The sequence below is a fragment of the Phyllopteryx taeniolatus genome, chromosome 14, assembly GCF_024500385.1.
Source record: "Phyllopteryx taeniolatus isolate TA_2022b chromosome 14, UOR_Ptae_1.2, whole genome shotgun sequence".
Taxonomy (NCBI): Eukaryota; Metazoa; Chordata; class Actinopteri; order Syngnathiformes; family Syngnathidae; genus Phyllopteryx; species Phyllopteryx taeniolatus.
Window position 1 is genome coordinate 21,578,440 of NC_084515.1, and position 16,870 is coordinate 21,595,309.

Consider the following 16,870-nt stretch of genomic DNA (forward strand, 5'->3'; position numbering starts at 1 on the left):
ATTCCTTAATAGTTTATTTGCATCAAGCAAGTCACAAATCTCAGTTCGGAAAATAACATCCAGCAGGTGGCCTGAGCTCCCAGGGACAAGAATTAGCTGAATACAGCAAGGACTAGGATGGAATGTTTCATTACTGTAATATGTAGTATCTCTTTTTGTTTGTAAATGCATTACAAAGTATAACATTTATTCCTGAGGTATTGGAATTTTTTCAACTACGAGTGGAAGAGAATATTTGATTGAATTATTTTGAAATATAAACTACGGTATATAATATAAATCCACTTCCAAAGGGAAACATGTATTGTGCAATGATTTCAGCGAATTTTAATACATTATATTTTTTTGTTTCAATTTAGCTAATGGTACACTGTCTTGTCATAAATAGAATATTCTATATTATAGACATCTGCGTACTGTCAACTTTAATTATTCAAACTTTAAAAGGATTTTTCAAATCTTAACAGATTTTTTTTGTTAATCTGTTATACGCCCTACACATAAAGATATTAAAAAAAAATCAACCATTTAACAGTTTTGGTCGTATTGCGTGTGGTGTGCTCCGATAATCGCGACAGAGGACACCACACACGTAAAGATTCTGTTCCGCCGCTGATGTCCAAGTCTTGCGTGATCACAAGTGATCTCACAAAATCGAAGACGAGCGGACACTTCCGGATATGTGCCAATGTTAACCGAATGTTTCCAAGCAGACCGGAGGTAGGACCCATTGTCGCCCCCCAAAAAAAAAAAAAACACTTCTTGCTGTCTGGGGGACCCACTTTTATACAAAATATGACAACGGGTAGGACATTTTGTTTGTTTTTTGTTTCGTTTTATATTTCGTTTTAATTTTTTATATTTTTCTTTGATTGGCGACATTCTGCTCATCACAATTCACGGCATCGTGACTCTGGAGACGTCGGCTTTCCCCACACACATGAAGACTTTTGGTCTCTTTTTTTTTTTGTCCTGTTTGGCTGTTAGGTCAAGCAGAAAGGATGATCTGTATCCCTTTTATGCTGGAACAGTTTTACTGTGTCACAGTGAACTTTTTAAGCTGCCACTGTGGTCTCTTTGTATTCTGATGGCTATTTATTGAGAATTACAGTCGTTCAGTCGAACGTTTTTAAAGGGGAGTGACAGAAAAAAACAAAGGAGAGAGAGTGAAAAGGTATCTAAATAATATAGGAAAAGAAGAGTTTTGGTCTTATTAGTATAGTATAGTATTGAAAACCCTACTGGTCAGCTGAGTCACTATCTTGAATAAGAACAAAAGCCAAATAATTAGAATTAAAATGAAATATGATAAAATATTAAATGTATATTGTATGGAATTAAATGTAAATGTAGTTTTTAGTTCAACTGTATAAATTGTATACAGTTCATGAAGAGGAAAAAGGATTTGTTTATTGTCTCGTTCTATGCCGTTCTAGGGACGCTCAAGATGTTTTTCAGTAAAATCTCATTAAAAGTTCGAGATATGGTCTTTTTCTCGGAGCTGGTTTAGCAACAGGGCCCGACTCACGGCATGCAGCAAGCCGAATGCTCTGTTTTGCTTCCCCTGCCTGCTTTTTCCAATGTCCGGATGTGATTCCACATGGACAAGAACAGGTATGACACATTTAAAACACCTGGCTGAAAAGGCAAAAAAGCATGAACTTTCTAGGAGCCGCTTGGCAAATTCATTGCGTCTAGCCATGTTTGGGAAAGTAAACATTGTTTGCCCGTTGTTTTAGTTCATCCCTCTCTAAAGTGCCACAGCTGATTTCATTGCCACAGCACTTCTGAGCTCCATTCTCCCTGATGACCAGAAGAGCAAGCAATTTCCCAAGCATACTGTATGATGGTGCAAGTGTCATGAGAAAAGCCACGGGTGGTGTGCAAACGAAGGTTCAGGATGTTCATGGGAATGCTCACTATGTCCGTTGCTATTGCTCCCCAACTGAACCACATCATGCAGCAGGTGACTTCACAAATCCAAAAAGCGAGTAATTTCTTCTCAGACCTGGCTGGATTTGATTCATTTTTTCAAAATCTCCAACGACAACCGATGTGCTTGATAGCGTGGTAGCCCACAGACTCCTAAGAGCAAGCACAGTGTTGTGGAAATTCCACAGCTGAGCTATCAACGCTGTTTTTGAGCACAAAGAAGACCTGCTCCAGTGTGAATGTGATGGTGACATATGCTCCAGACCAGGAAAAAAAGCATATAAAATGCATAAATGGATGAATGGGTACGCCTCTCTTGTTTACTCTCTTGCTGTTCAATCATCAATCAGCCCTATTATTCATTCATTTGCAATCTGTTTCGGTCGCTCTGACGTCATGCAGCAGTGCACATCATGTACCTTATCTTCGATGGGCAGATGAAAGCTGATGTTTCATTCAGGAAAGTTCAGCACTGCCCTTATAAATTGGAATAATTGAGTAATCCCTCAATGAACGTATCTCTGAATCTATGACCTCAATTACAGTAATGAGATGGGCCTAAAGGTTTGTGAAACTGCTCCAGTGGTTTGGAACAATCAGGGACTCAGGAGAGTTTGATCCTACCACTGTGAGAGAAGCTGGAGGGTTTGGGAGACTACTGGAGGATGACAGTTTCAGCTTCTTTCTCGAAACTGTTCCATCTCATTAATCAATCAATCAAACAAACTTTATTTATAGAGCACTTTTCATACAATAATATGCAACTCAAAGTGCATTACATAGTTAAATTCAGTCCCCTCCGACCACTCATCCGCACAGATATGTACATGTGCACACCCACGCACACACAGTTAAAAATAAGAAAATAACACAAAGCTCTGCGGCTGGGCACAGAGAAAAACAAGTGGGAAGGGAGAGCAGACAGCTAACTGCGGCCACAGGACAGCGGCATGTTGCCGCAGTGTTGCGCTGTAGGGGGAGCCACAAATGGCGACTGAAGACCCCATGAGGCAGGACCGTGGCCACGGTCAACCACAGCTCCGAGTGCAGAGGGTTCCATCTGAACAAAGACTCAAAGACATTAAAATAAAAACGAGCCTACTTAAAAAACATATAAACTCAATAAAAACCTAAGACTGAAAATGGCATACAAGATTTCGATAAAATAACATAATACTACAACATTAAAAACACTCACAATAAAACAAAAGGTCAAATGAAATAAAAACAGTTCTAATGTACGTTAAAAGGTAAATTGAATATTAGTTCAAAGCTAATAAGTGGGTCTTGAGCCTGCTCTTAAAAACAGGAATGTTCTCTGCGGCCCTGAGGTGCTCCAGCAGGCTGTTCCACAGACGGGCGCATAAAACTGGAACGATGCCTCGCCGTCACCCTCCTCATCGTGCCTCGTGTGGACATTCTCTACAGCACAGCTACAGGAGCGCACCAATATTGCAACAAGCAATGGTGTTAAATGATAGACCTATAGATAGATGGATTGATGGATGATAGTATTTTAATTCATTCTGTGATTCAAAATGTGATTGTCACACCAAATATATTTTAAAATATGCTGAAGAGGGCGGCACGGTGGCCGACTGGTTAGAGCGTCAGCCTCACAGTTCTGAGGACCCGGGTTCAATCCCCGGTCCCGCCTGTGTGGAGTTTGCATGTTCTCCCCGTGCCTGTGTGGGTTTTCTCCGGGCACTCCAGTTTCCTCCCACATCCCAAAAACATGCATTAATTGGAGACTCTAAATTGCCCGTAGGTGTGAATGTGAGTGCGAATGGTTGTTTGTTTGTGCCCTGCGATTGATTGGCTGGCAACCAGTTCAGGGTGTACCCCGCCTCCTGCCCGATGACAGCTGGGATAGGCTCCAGCACGCCCGCGACCCTAGTGAGGAGAAGCGGCTCAGAAAATGGATGGATGGATGCTGAAGAGTCAAATTAATCATAAAGGAAGAAGCAACAAAGTATAAAACATATACAATAGCAGCATTAGAGAGTCATTTAATCTAATCTATTTAATCTAAATATTTAATGTGTTGGTTGTCGGTCTTGGGCAAGCAACTGATATGTTTTAATTATATTACAGAAGTATTTATATAATTAGTGCAAGAGGAAAATATAATATTGATAGTGATACACCCAGCATATATTGTGAAAAAAAAAATATTATTTGATATGCATAGTATTTATGTTAACATGTTAACACATCCGTATGCTGAACTGTTATTTATATTTTTGTATTCATCATTTTTGTGGGCCATGCAAGTGAAAGATTTGCCTTCACAAAGAATTAGTGCTACACTGCTATGGGTAGCCAAATTTCAGCAGTACCACAGCCAGTTTCCTGGAGCTGCACTGAACAACACCATCCAGGCTTACCCACTGCTGAACAAGAACAAGCTGAAAATTGAGCTGGCTCTAATCTACAGCAATACTGAGTTGAGGAACTGTAGCCGTGCTGTGGCTCTGTACCAGCTTTTCAAGGAGAACAATCTTCAGGACATCTTCTCAGACACGGTGGCTCTGCTAAAGATCCTCATCACAGCTGCGATGACCACAGCAGAATCTGAGGGGTGTTTCTCAACACTGAAGAGAATCAAGACCTTCGTCAGGAACACAGTGTCATAGGATCATCTCACTGCAATGGCCATGCTCTCTATTGAGAGGAATCTTGTCAAAAACACCCCAGACGTTAACCAGTCATTGGGAAATTTGCCTTTCTCAAGGACAGAAGGGCAAAATTTATGTACAAAGAATAGAACACCGCACAACGCCATCAGACCCCCGAACAAATGACATCACTACCTGTGAACCACATGGATTTTTTCTTCTTCTGTAATCCTGCTCACTTGAATGTTTGTGCAATAATTATGCAACCCACAATACTTGAATAGTCGACTCGAATGCCTGCATGTTTTCACATTATATGGATATTTTATCGCACCAACTTAACTATTACTACTGCCAAAGTCAAATACACTGTCCTTTTTAAAATGGTCATTGTTTTAAATTGGTTCTTACTTCTTCTTTATTTATCTTTCGTCATTTAAAATTACTTTTTTATTTTCTTTTGTAAGCAGGGAAGACTAGCAAAGTAAGAATTTCAGTGCTACTGTCGTTTTTACTGCCCAAACTATAAATAAACCTTGAAATTAGATTTTAGCAATGTATATTCCTCGATATTACGCATATATCTCGAGATGACAATGAATAGCACATAGCAATAGCAATAGCACAGAATAGCTGTGTCATCAATTCACGTCATTGACAGTGTGCAGTATTATGAAAGTTCATTTTCAAGGTTCAGTTGACCTTTCCAAAAATGAACCAGTTCAGTTCATAATTCAAAATGTTTAACTAAGCTCACCGTTCTAAGAATGAGAATATGTTGCTGATGGGCTATTTCCCTCAAACTACTGGCATTTCATTTCCTCATTGTTGCGACCCACTCAGTCAACTTTAGCAGCAAGCTGCAGCTTTCACCCTACAATCTCAAAAACATGAGGAAAACTTGCTTGGATAGTATTTTTTTTTTTAAATGAGGAAATAAAACAAAGACACAACTTTTGTCCTTAACGAGGAAGCAAAAACACGCAAAAGAACAATGGTAAAAGGACAATGAAAACTGCATTTCTTGCAGCTCTGGCTGACTACATTAACAAAATATTTTATTTTATTATCTCTTCTTATAATAAAAAACAAAATCAATTCCATATTATGACAGTTTGATTGTACAGTGTTTTAACTCAAGCATTCTGGTAAAATAATAATTTTCCTAGTAATAATATTTTACACAGAACATATTCCCTCTAGTTTACACAATGTCCTTGAACACACCTTGCACACTTGCCAGTTGCAATATAAACACCAATGGCAGCCGCGGCCGCACTGAATCGGTTGTTTTTTTTATAGTGTGTTAAGCCGGATTTTGTCCTGGAAGTACCTTACAAAATGTGGCACTCTTGAATGAAAATGAACTTTGGTTAAAAAAAAAACCAACAAAAATGTTCATTAGGCAGAAATCAATTACGTTCAGATCATGTTCACCCAAAATATGAACTCGTTCATGAGCTGTTGTTTATTGAACTCATTCAGGTACAACACTGATGGTATGCAAACTTCATTCATGTTTTGAGGTTAATTAAGGGACTATTTGAGGTATATTTGACAAAACAGAGGAGAGGAATACATAAAACTACAATTATATGTGAGTCCCAGGATGCCCATGTCTGGAAACAATCAGTCCTGGAAAAATTAAACCCTGCAATTTATCATCAAGAAATACAAATACAGTAATCTTCTTTATCCGGTATATCACATTTCTTGCTTTGCGGTCCCGCGATAGTGTAGATTTTTATTACGGTTGTAACTCTTTTTTTTTTTTAAATACTGTTTGAACAATATTTTTGTGTTATCCACTGCTCTTGCTCTATCTCAATATATGCCAAAAGTATTCCGTCACCTGCCTTGACTCCTATACTGTATACGTTTAAGTGACATCCCATTCTAAATCGAAATGGTTTAGTCTACCCTTTGCAACTGTAACAGCTTCAACTCTTGTGGGAAGTCTTTCAACAAGGTTTAGGAGTGTGTTTATGGGAACTTTTACCCATTCTATATCGGTATTGCAAGGGACCACGCGTACAAGCCCGACATGGAACTCATGCCATCTGCTTCTCACGCAAAACACTACCTGCACATTTGCATGTTTGGTTGTACGTTCGTAAGGCTGAGAAGTGCTGGGAGCACACAATTTAGGCCTTAGATGTCGCGAGTTTGATAAATTCCGACTCTCAATGGAAATTGTACACACCGTCACCGCGCTACGTCTCACTCCCCACACTGTAAAACAAGAGGTGTTTGCTCAACTTAAAATGCAATTAGCAATTTACCCTGATATTTGTATATTTCTACTTAGCGAGGTAAGTCTTGTGGCATATACTCAAAATTAGCTGAACTGAAATACCTTCAAAATGTCCGTGGAAATAGCAAACACCTAATTTCTTACAGCGTAAGGACACTGGCTAGGGTCCTAAAATCAGGTAGCTGCTCAGTGCCTTTTCAGAAAAAAATAAGAAACAAAAAACTATATATTTTTTTCATACATAAAATGTTTTTATGCTGTATGCACCATAGGGAAATCCTAACAATATGACTTCTGTTATTTAAGCTGTGAATTTCATACACAGCTTACATAATTAATTTTTTTCATGCAAATGTTTTGTTGTTGTTTAAACACTACAGGTCATACACAAATGTCAAAATAAATCATTTTGCAATTTGCATGACTTTTTTGCTGGTGATTTGTTGTCATGTTGTAGTGTTGATCAGGTACGCATTTTTTTTAAATTTCAGATACAATTTCCAGCCACCACTACAAGTACCAAGAGTTTGTAAATTGTGAATGTGATGATCACATACGATCCAGACCAAGGAAAAAAAAAAAGCATATAAACTGGATAAATGGATGAATGGGTACGCCTCTCTTGTTTACTCTCTTGCTGTTCAATCATCAATCAGCCCTATTACTCATTCATTTGCAATCTGTTTGGGTCGCTCTGACATCATGCAGCAGTGCACATCATGTACCTTATCTTCGATGGGCAGATGAAAGCTGATGTTTAATTCAGGACAGTTCAGCACTGCCCTTATGAATTGGAATAATTGAGTAATCCCTCAATGAATGTATCTCTGAATCTATGACCTCAATTACAGTAATGCGATGGGCCTAGATGTTTGTGAAATTGTAAGCAGATGCTTATGGTTCACTATCCGTTGGCTAAAAAGTTAAAAATGTTGGAACAAATGAAAGCTGTTAACTTTGGCACACTTACTGATTAGAATCTAAGTGGTTAACCAGACAAAGACAGACAAAGAAATGTATGCAGTTTAAAGTGACGAGTAGTTGATTGCAAGAGGGAAGAAGCTGTTGGAATGTCTGCTAGTTCTAGTTTGCATTGTTTGGTAGCACCTACCTGAGGGAAGGCGCTGGAAGAGCTGGTGACCACGATGTGGAGGGTCCAAGAGGATTTTGCATGCCCTTGTCTTAGTTCTAGCAGCATGCAAGTCCTCAAGGGTGGGTATGGGGGTACCGACAATGTTTCCAGCAGTTTTGATTGTCCGTTGCAGTCCTTTTTGAGGATGGAGTTGATGTTAAACTCCCATTTCAGATCCTGAGAGACTGTAATTCCCAGGAACTTGAATGTCTCGACGGTTGACACAGGGCAGTTGGACAGCGTGAGGGGCAGCTGTTGCGAAGGATGCCTCCTGAAGTCCACAATCATCTCTACAGTCTTGAGCGTGTTCAGCTCCAGGTTATGTCGGCCGCACCGCAGCTCCAGCCGCTCCACTTCCTGTCGCTACACAGACTTGTCACCGTCTTTGATGAGACCGATGACTGTGGTGTCATCTGCAAACTTCAGGAGTTTGACAGCCGGGTGCGTTGAGGTGCAGTTATTTGTGTAGAGAGAGAAGAGCAGTGGAGAGAGGACACAACTTTGGGGTGCCCCGGTGCTGGTGGTGTCCCCCAGCCTCACCTGCTGTGTCCTGCCCGTCAGGAAGCACTAAATCCACTGGCAGATGGCAGGCGAGACGCTGAGCTGGAGAAGCTCAGAGGAGAGAAGTTTGGGGATGATGGTGTTGAATGCAGAGCTGAAGTCCACGAACAGGATCCTCGGGTAGGTCCCCGCGCCATCGAGGTGTTCTAGGATGAAGCGCAGTCCCATGTTGACTGCATCATCCGCAGACCTGTTTGCTCGGTAGGCAAACTGCAGGACCTCCTGCAGGGGACCTGTGACGCTCTTGAGGTGGTCCAACACGAGACGTTCAAAGGACTTCATGATCACAGGCGACAGCCCTGTAGTCATTCAGACCCGAGATTGCAGGTTTCTTGTGGACTGGGATGATGGTGGTGCGTTTGAAACAGGATGGTACTTCACACAGTTCCAGAGATCTATTGAAGATCTGTGTGAAGACTGGAGTGAGCTGGTCCGCGCAGACTTTGAGGCAGGATGGGGACACAAGGTCTGGGCCTCCCGCTTTGTTAATCTTTTGTTGTTTGAAGATGCGTTTGAAGATGGTTAACGCAGAAGTCAGAGGTGTGATACTGGTCGGTGGTACAGCTGGTTGGGTGTGGGGTGTGAAAGTGTTTCAAATCTGCAGTTGGTGTTCAAGTCGTCAGCTAGTCTACTATTGTTCTCAGCTTGGGGGGGGATCGTCGCTTGTAAGTGGTTAGTGATTGTAATGCATGCCAGACTGATTTAGAGTCGTTAGCCCTAAACTGTTTTTTCTAACTTTACTGCATAGTTTCTCTTTGCAATGTTAATTTCTTTGGTTTCTAGTGCGACTATACAGGGCCCTGTCCCCACTTCGATATGCGTCCTCTTTAGTCTGGCGAAGTTGCTTAAGTTTGGCAGTGAACCACAGTTTGTTGTTATTGAATGGTCGAAATGACTTTGTTGGTACACAAACCTCTTCACAGAAACTGATATAGGATGTGACAGTGGCCGTATATTCATCCAGGCTGCCAGCTGAATGGTATAAAGTAATCCACAGCGAGAGCTTGATTTTATCATCAGTCAACACAAGCTGTTCAATTCTTATTTTGGTCACTGTCTGTTTGGAGTTTGACCACAGAAAATAATTCTTTTTTCTTCTATGCTTTCTTGTTGGTTGTGTGACAGCATGACGGCGAACCAATGCGGGAGTAGCAAATGAACTACATAATTTTGGGTGGTTTTGTTTGGACAGAGATATTTCATCATCTGACAGATAACTATTGAAGGAACCTGTGTTTTAATATCTCCTATAACCCCCGTGGTTCCAGCGTGCTCGTTTTCGTGAAAGAACTTCGTTCACAACAATGTATAAAAACCAACCAATTTATTCCTGACAGAGGAGTCTATACATTTGCAGAGCTCTGGGTTCGTAACTACCCTATCTTATCCTTAGCAGATAAAGTAGTCGAACAACAACTATCTGATTCTACCCCAGACTTATACAATGTTTCAAACGGCCAGTATGGAATCGCTGTCGTCTGATTGGTCCGTAATCTGACGTCATCGTTGTTCTGCGGACCATCTGATCTGGCTCCAGACTTCTCCTCCAGGTGTCGCCTGCAGATGTCGCCTGCAGATTCCGGCTCACATTCCTGCATTCAATGTTTATAGTAACTTCCCGCAGTTCCTTTCTTCCTTGACATCTGTTTCTTATTTATCTCCAAATACCCCCTGATGGGGGGGCCTTCCTGCAACATACTCCTACCCCCTTCTTCCTCAATACACATTCTCGCTTACCTTCAATATTAGTTATCCCATTAAACTCTATATTATATTCTATTACATATAGAATTACATATTAGAATATAAAGTATTCTATATTCCCTTCACTATTAAAAAAAGTGGAAATTATCAGGGTTTTTAAAATTTTATTTTTGCGTGGATTTTAGAGCTTCCAAATCATCACAGATGTCTCATTATCGGTATCAGTCAATATTTTCACAGGCATTTGATACAATAGCACGGAAATTATGGCACAACAGACATTACAGATAAATGTGCAGCCCTCCAAATTTGATGAAAAGAAAAGAAAGTCATCATGAGGCAGAATGCAGGAATTCCTGGAATTTGTGTTTTTAAACTAGAAGTACTTGAAAAGTGACATCTCAGGGTTGAATGTCTGACTTAAAACTAAGCTTTGTTTCGGAGCAGTGTGCCTAATTACAAATATATATATGAATTTTGTCAATCCATTATTTTTTTTTACTGAATTAATATTATTAATATTATTATTATGATTCCTATTAGACTTTTTGAAGGGAAATCTTCAATGGCCAAGTCAAATCATTCCCACAGACCCCAAAGGTGAAGGAGCACAAATCACACAACCATCATTTGAAATGATAAAGGGTACGTGTGTATTTGGGATGTGTCCTTTGCATCCCAGAAGGTTTAACAATGCATAAGCTGGGCACAAAGTGAGGTGTATGACTTTGGAGGGCTTTTCACCGGTCTCTAAATTAATCATATAGGTGTACATTGGCCAGTGTCGAAGGATATTTCTGGCTAAAATGTCATGTGGCAGTTGCTTCGGGGGTATTGCTGCGTGCACGGAAAGGTTTGTAATGACTGCGAGCAGTCTCTCTAATCGTGTGACCTTTTTGATGTGTAGGAAGAACACTGAACATTAATTGCCATTAGATCCTGACTGATCGTGTCAGTGTGCAGAAGATATAAATAATCAATGAAGTTTCAGTTCTGCTATACTTCATGCATACATGTTTATAGTCTTCTCTGTTTACATTTCTGCAGTGGATGAAGCAGTGCTGTTGGTTTATAATGAATGTATACTTCAAAGCTGAATGAACCCCCTTTTATCTGACAAATTGAACCAAGGGTCCAAGGTGAAAACAGAAATGCAGACAATCTATGAGAGCAACATGAATCCACCAGATCTCTTTGAGTTAAAGGAGAGGGTGTCCAGTCCAGTTCCTGGCCCGTTCTAGAAAAGTAATTAAACAAAGCCAGCAACAGAACATTAAGCTTATGCTTGCCTGCATTACACTACTGGGGCCACTGGTGTATATTTACTACATTTGAGAATAATACAGTTTTGCATTTCCTTTTTCTTTCATTTCTTCAGCTTTTGCAATCTAATAGGCATTTAAATTTATATATTGCATTTTTGATGCTTTGGAAGAACACTGTGCATACTAGGGTTTATCACCCTATTATCAAGCAGTGGTTATTTACTTGAATATATTGCAGCAGTTTCAATGAAAACTTCATTACAGCTAAAACTGCAGAGCTGACATTGTCTCTAAAGGGAAAAGGCCCACCATTTACGATTGTGCTGCTGCTAATAGATAATGAAGGAACCCAAAAGGGTTTTAAAAAATGGGATCGTGAAGGTCATGGGCCCTGCAGGAAATGTTGCACTTGCTTCAGACGAATTAAAACTCAAATATACTGAGTTTAACCTTGCAACATATTGCAGTATAATGTACTGCAATGAGTTATTCATTGTTGCTCAAGCCATTTTTTTTGCCAGGACTAAAACCATGAATCATGTCCACTATATTTTGTTGGATCAATCTCTAGCCTCTCCAAAAGACCCCAACATGTATGTACGGTATTGTTGATCGATCCAGGAGTTGAAATGTACCAAATTATGGCACATTTCAACTGTGCTTGAGTAATTTTTTTCATTTGCATGACAGATCTGCAAGGAGGAAACTCAGTAGGAGGTTACAACAGATCACCTTCAACCCCAGCTACGCAAATAAGAGCACATTGATATCAACTTGCTCAAAGCCAAAGTGACACACAAACACTCGAGAACTTAGAATGAGAGCACACCGATCTTTCGGGAGGGTTTTACATGGACGTCGCAGCTGAGATCATTCAGTGCAACAAAACTCTAAAATGAGAATGTTTTCCGGATAGACTGCGGCTGGCACCAGCTCTCGCATACAATATTCTCATTAGCTGTTTTCATATGGCATTCCCAGTAAATTGGTGGATCAGGGGCATAACAGTGGAGTCAGGCTTTATTTGCCCATGCTTTTTAGACAGAACTCACCCAAGCGGGACATTGCTTGCCCTGAACACGTGTAGTCACATCAGCACCACAACCACAATTGCTGTCACCACTAAAAGGCATTGACAATGAGTTGGCCATTGCAGCTGGCAGTATTCCACGTCTGTTCCGCCTTTCGTACGAAACCTTCAGATTACCGGAATGATTTTAACACCCCTCCCCCTAGACCCCCTTGGCCGCAAATCTGTACCTTGCATTCAGGAAAGCGAGCCGGGACAAAGTTATAAAAATGGCCAGTACGAAGAGGTTGTCATCCCTGTTTCTCGTGTATGTGCAAATCAAAACGGCTCACATTCAACAAGACTTGTCTCCCGTCATTCTTGTCCTTGATGTTTTTTTGTTGTGTTGTTTCTGCTTTTGTTCCTGTCTGCCTCACAAGTCTTTTCCCTTGAAGAAAACACAATTACTGTTTTGCTCCTGGGAGCCTGCTGATGTTTTGCTGACATTTGGACTAGGCAAGACTCCAAACACATGCTAGTACTTTGTGTCACCTATTGCGGAAAGACTTCATCAAAATATTTTGGATGGAATAACGTATTACACTTTTTTTACCTGATGAAAAACATGCATTTAAACAAATGTGGGCGAAAATGTTGATTTTTATTTTTTTTGCACACTCACCTCCAAAAGTATTGGAACAGTGTGCCAAAATCATTATTATTATTATTATTTATTTTTGGCATAGACTGAAAACATTTGGGCATCAAAAGATAACTATAAGGCGTGATTTATCCAAACCTGACACCTTATCCAACGCAAGGTCGGCCTGATTAGGAAATTACGGCTTCGTGCTTGCTCCCACCAATTGCTGACCATCCAAGAGAGTTTTTCCTTCCACCAAGGACTGAGCGACATCGACTATCATCATCAACGAATTGTTCAAAGTCTCCAACATCTTTATGCAGAGGAAACTATAAGTGAGAACAATAACCAAATGGTGTCCAGGGACACTGTAACAGCCTTGTGTAATGTGTTCACTCATGCAGGCGTCGTAAATATGACCGGGGTCACCCAACCAATAGGCAATACAGGCAGATACTTCAGGGGGCGCCACAAAATCGGGGGGAAAAAGATCAACTACTAATATAATATATCTATATGCAGTAATTATATATGTATTTTGTAGCTATTACTATTAACTCTTAAAATCAAAAAGCTAACCTAATCAAAAAGTAAGCAATGCAATTGATAAAACCACAAACAATAATACCAAATAAGCAGAGGTGGGGGACATTTGACTTTGACATGGTATTCATGAGATTCTACTTGACTTTGACCTGAACTACAAACCCCAATTCCAGTGAAGTTGGCATGTTGTGTAAAATGTAAATAAAAACCGAATACAATGATTTGCAAATCCCTTTCAACATATATTCATTTGAATACACAACAAAGACAAAATATTTAATGTTCAAACTGATAAGCTGTATTGTTTTTTTTTGCAAATATTCACTCACTTTGAATTTGATGCCTGCCACACATTCCGAAAAAAGCTGGGACTGCGGCATGTTTACCATTATGTTGCATCAACTTTCCTTTTAACAACATTCAATACACATTTGGGAACCGAGAGCACAAATTGTTGAAGCTTTTTAGGTGGAATTCTTTCCCATTCTTGCTTGATGTACAACTTCAGTTGCTCAACAGTCCGGGAGCTCTGTTGTCATATTTTGCATTTCGTAATGGGCCACACATTTTCAAAGGGAGACAGGTCTGGGCTGCTGGTACGCCAGTCTGGTACTTGCACTCTTTTACTACGAAGCCACGCTGTTGTAACGTGCAAAATGTGGCTTGAGCTTGTCTTGCTGAAATAAGTGGGGACGTCCCTGAAAAAGATGTTCCTTGGATGGCAGCATATGTTGCTCTAAAACCAACAGTATATTATCCTTTCAGCATTAATGGTGCCTTCACAGATGTGCAAGTTACCCATGGGAACTCACACACTCCCATACCACCACATATGCTGGCTTTTCAGCTTTGCGCTGATAACAATCCGGACAGTCCTTTTTCTCTTTAGCCTGGAGGACACGAGGTCCATGATTTCCAAAAAACATTTGAAATGGTGGCCCATCAGACCACAGCACATCTGTCTTTATTTACATTTTAAACAATGTGCCAACTTAAACACAACCAATATAACCAAGTTTGCATTCTGCTATAACGCTTGCTGGAAACATGACAGACGAGCGACACGTAAAGGTAACAACCGCGAAATAAGTGTCAATTGAGAATTCTTTTGAACACATCTACGTTGCCACTTAGATAAACACAAGAAAAGCATTGCGAACATTTACTGCAAAATTAGTAGCTTTTTTATGTGGTCAAAGTTGTGTGATTTGGTCACTTCATGAAAATGCTGGACACACTTTGTTGTGTCCAGTCGTGCACATTTCGGAAAGGTTGAATTTCGCAGGTGCATTACACGTGGGACGATTGGTGATCACTGCACCCTACTCTCAAACCAACTGTTACACATGTAGTATTTTTTGCTAACATTTTTCTCTTTTAATGTGTTTTACATATTTTATACTACTGTAGTGTCACATGTTGGTCAAAGAATAAGAGGCAGTTTACCGTTTGAAAGAGTTGTGTTTGAATGACACTTGGGAGTAACTTATTTTATTCAGTACACCACGAAATGCAGTTTTTGCTGGCACGCAAACTAAAAAGATAATCTTGGGAGAGAGAAAAAGAACATTGTTTCTGTATACACAAAAGAGGCACAAAAAATTTACTAACTGTAAGTTAGCTGCACGGTCCCGAGCCTACTAACCATGTACCATTTCCAACAATCTCTTTACAGTATCCAACCGACTTGTTTCTTCTGTGTGGGTTAAATAGTGCAGGTAAGCAGCCATTTCCATCATTCTCCAATGTATGAAGTCTGTCTGACCAAAGCTTTCACTGGCTCAAATCCTCCCTGGTGCCAAGAAGGTGCATAAAAGGTGGCCTTTATTTATTAGTTGTTGGTTTTTTGCAACACGACATTACTCTTCTCTTTCATTTAGATCTGATTGATTTCATTACGTCAAAGACAGCCTGTAATGGATCAGCAGCCATTATGCACTCAATACACTAATGTAAAATAATTAATCACCAAAAGGCCTTCAAATGTACGAGTATGGTGCTCGAGGGGCTACAACAGATGTTAAATCTGGTGATAGAGATTGTAAGGTCAGTAAAAAGCCTGAGCTTTGAGAAGATTTTTTTTTTAGAATACATTTAAAGCATCGACATGGCAGTACCTTAAACTTTTTGCGTGTAATGACATGTAATATTATTTTGTTCGAGGTCATCACAGCATGTACTGCATATTTATAAACAGGAGTATCACTAGAACAAGAAGAGTACGTTACATGTTGCTGATATGCAAATGCATGGGGAGATGAGGATATCACTTATTAATATGAACAAAAAGCCAATTAGTTTACTAAAACCTTAATGAGCAACAAATCAGGATAGTTAATCACTTGCTTATGAATAATTCCCTAACAAATCTGCATTAACAAAAACTAATAAATTTCATACAGAACAAACAGGATATTAATGGCTCACCAATAATTGGTTTATGAATGTTTCTCATTTGATCATTATAAAGCACTTTTTTTATTAGTTGCTTTTATCAAAGCTGAAATAGCAACTGACAATACTGAGTAGGCCTACTATTCCAGTCATCCATTAAGTAGAAAACTGTTGTTGAAGAGCCACTGATTTGTGGAGTAAAAAATGTCTAATAAAAAAACAAAGGTCCATATGACATATGACCCCAGCTGGGATCCTATATCATTCTTTACTACATTAAAGCAATGATACGTAGTACGTTTATCTTCCTCACTTACAGGTTTCAAAAGGTTACTTCTGGCACAGTGCTCACCTTACTGTTCACGTCTTTGTGCAGTGAAGCAAATAATCAGTATCATTGTGCTTGGAAAGACACAAAATGAGCAATTTAGTGAGCAGGTAGGTTATCATAAATAAATGAATACATTGTTACAGTTTTGTGCTTCTAGGCAGCCAGTTCAGCGTTATAGGAAACTGATGACTGATGCTGACTGATGATGAAAGCTGCTGCAATGCTGACTTTTCAGAGAAATGTCTTCACTGTGGCATGGATTGCTTTGTGATGTGGCACAAGTTGATGTTTCTTATCCTTCTGTCACTTTAGAATTTCAATGAAATATAAAAAAAAAAAAACAACAATTAAATATGACTCCCAACTGTAATTATTCATTGGACTACACCAGAAATAGTCAAATAGCTAACATCATCATTTGCATCATTATACACTGGAGCAAAAACTAAAACACTGCATTTCTGCATTTCTACATCTACAA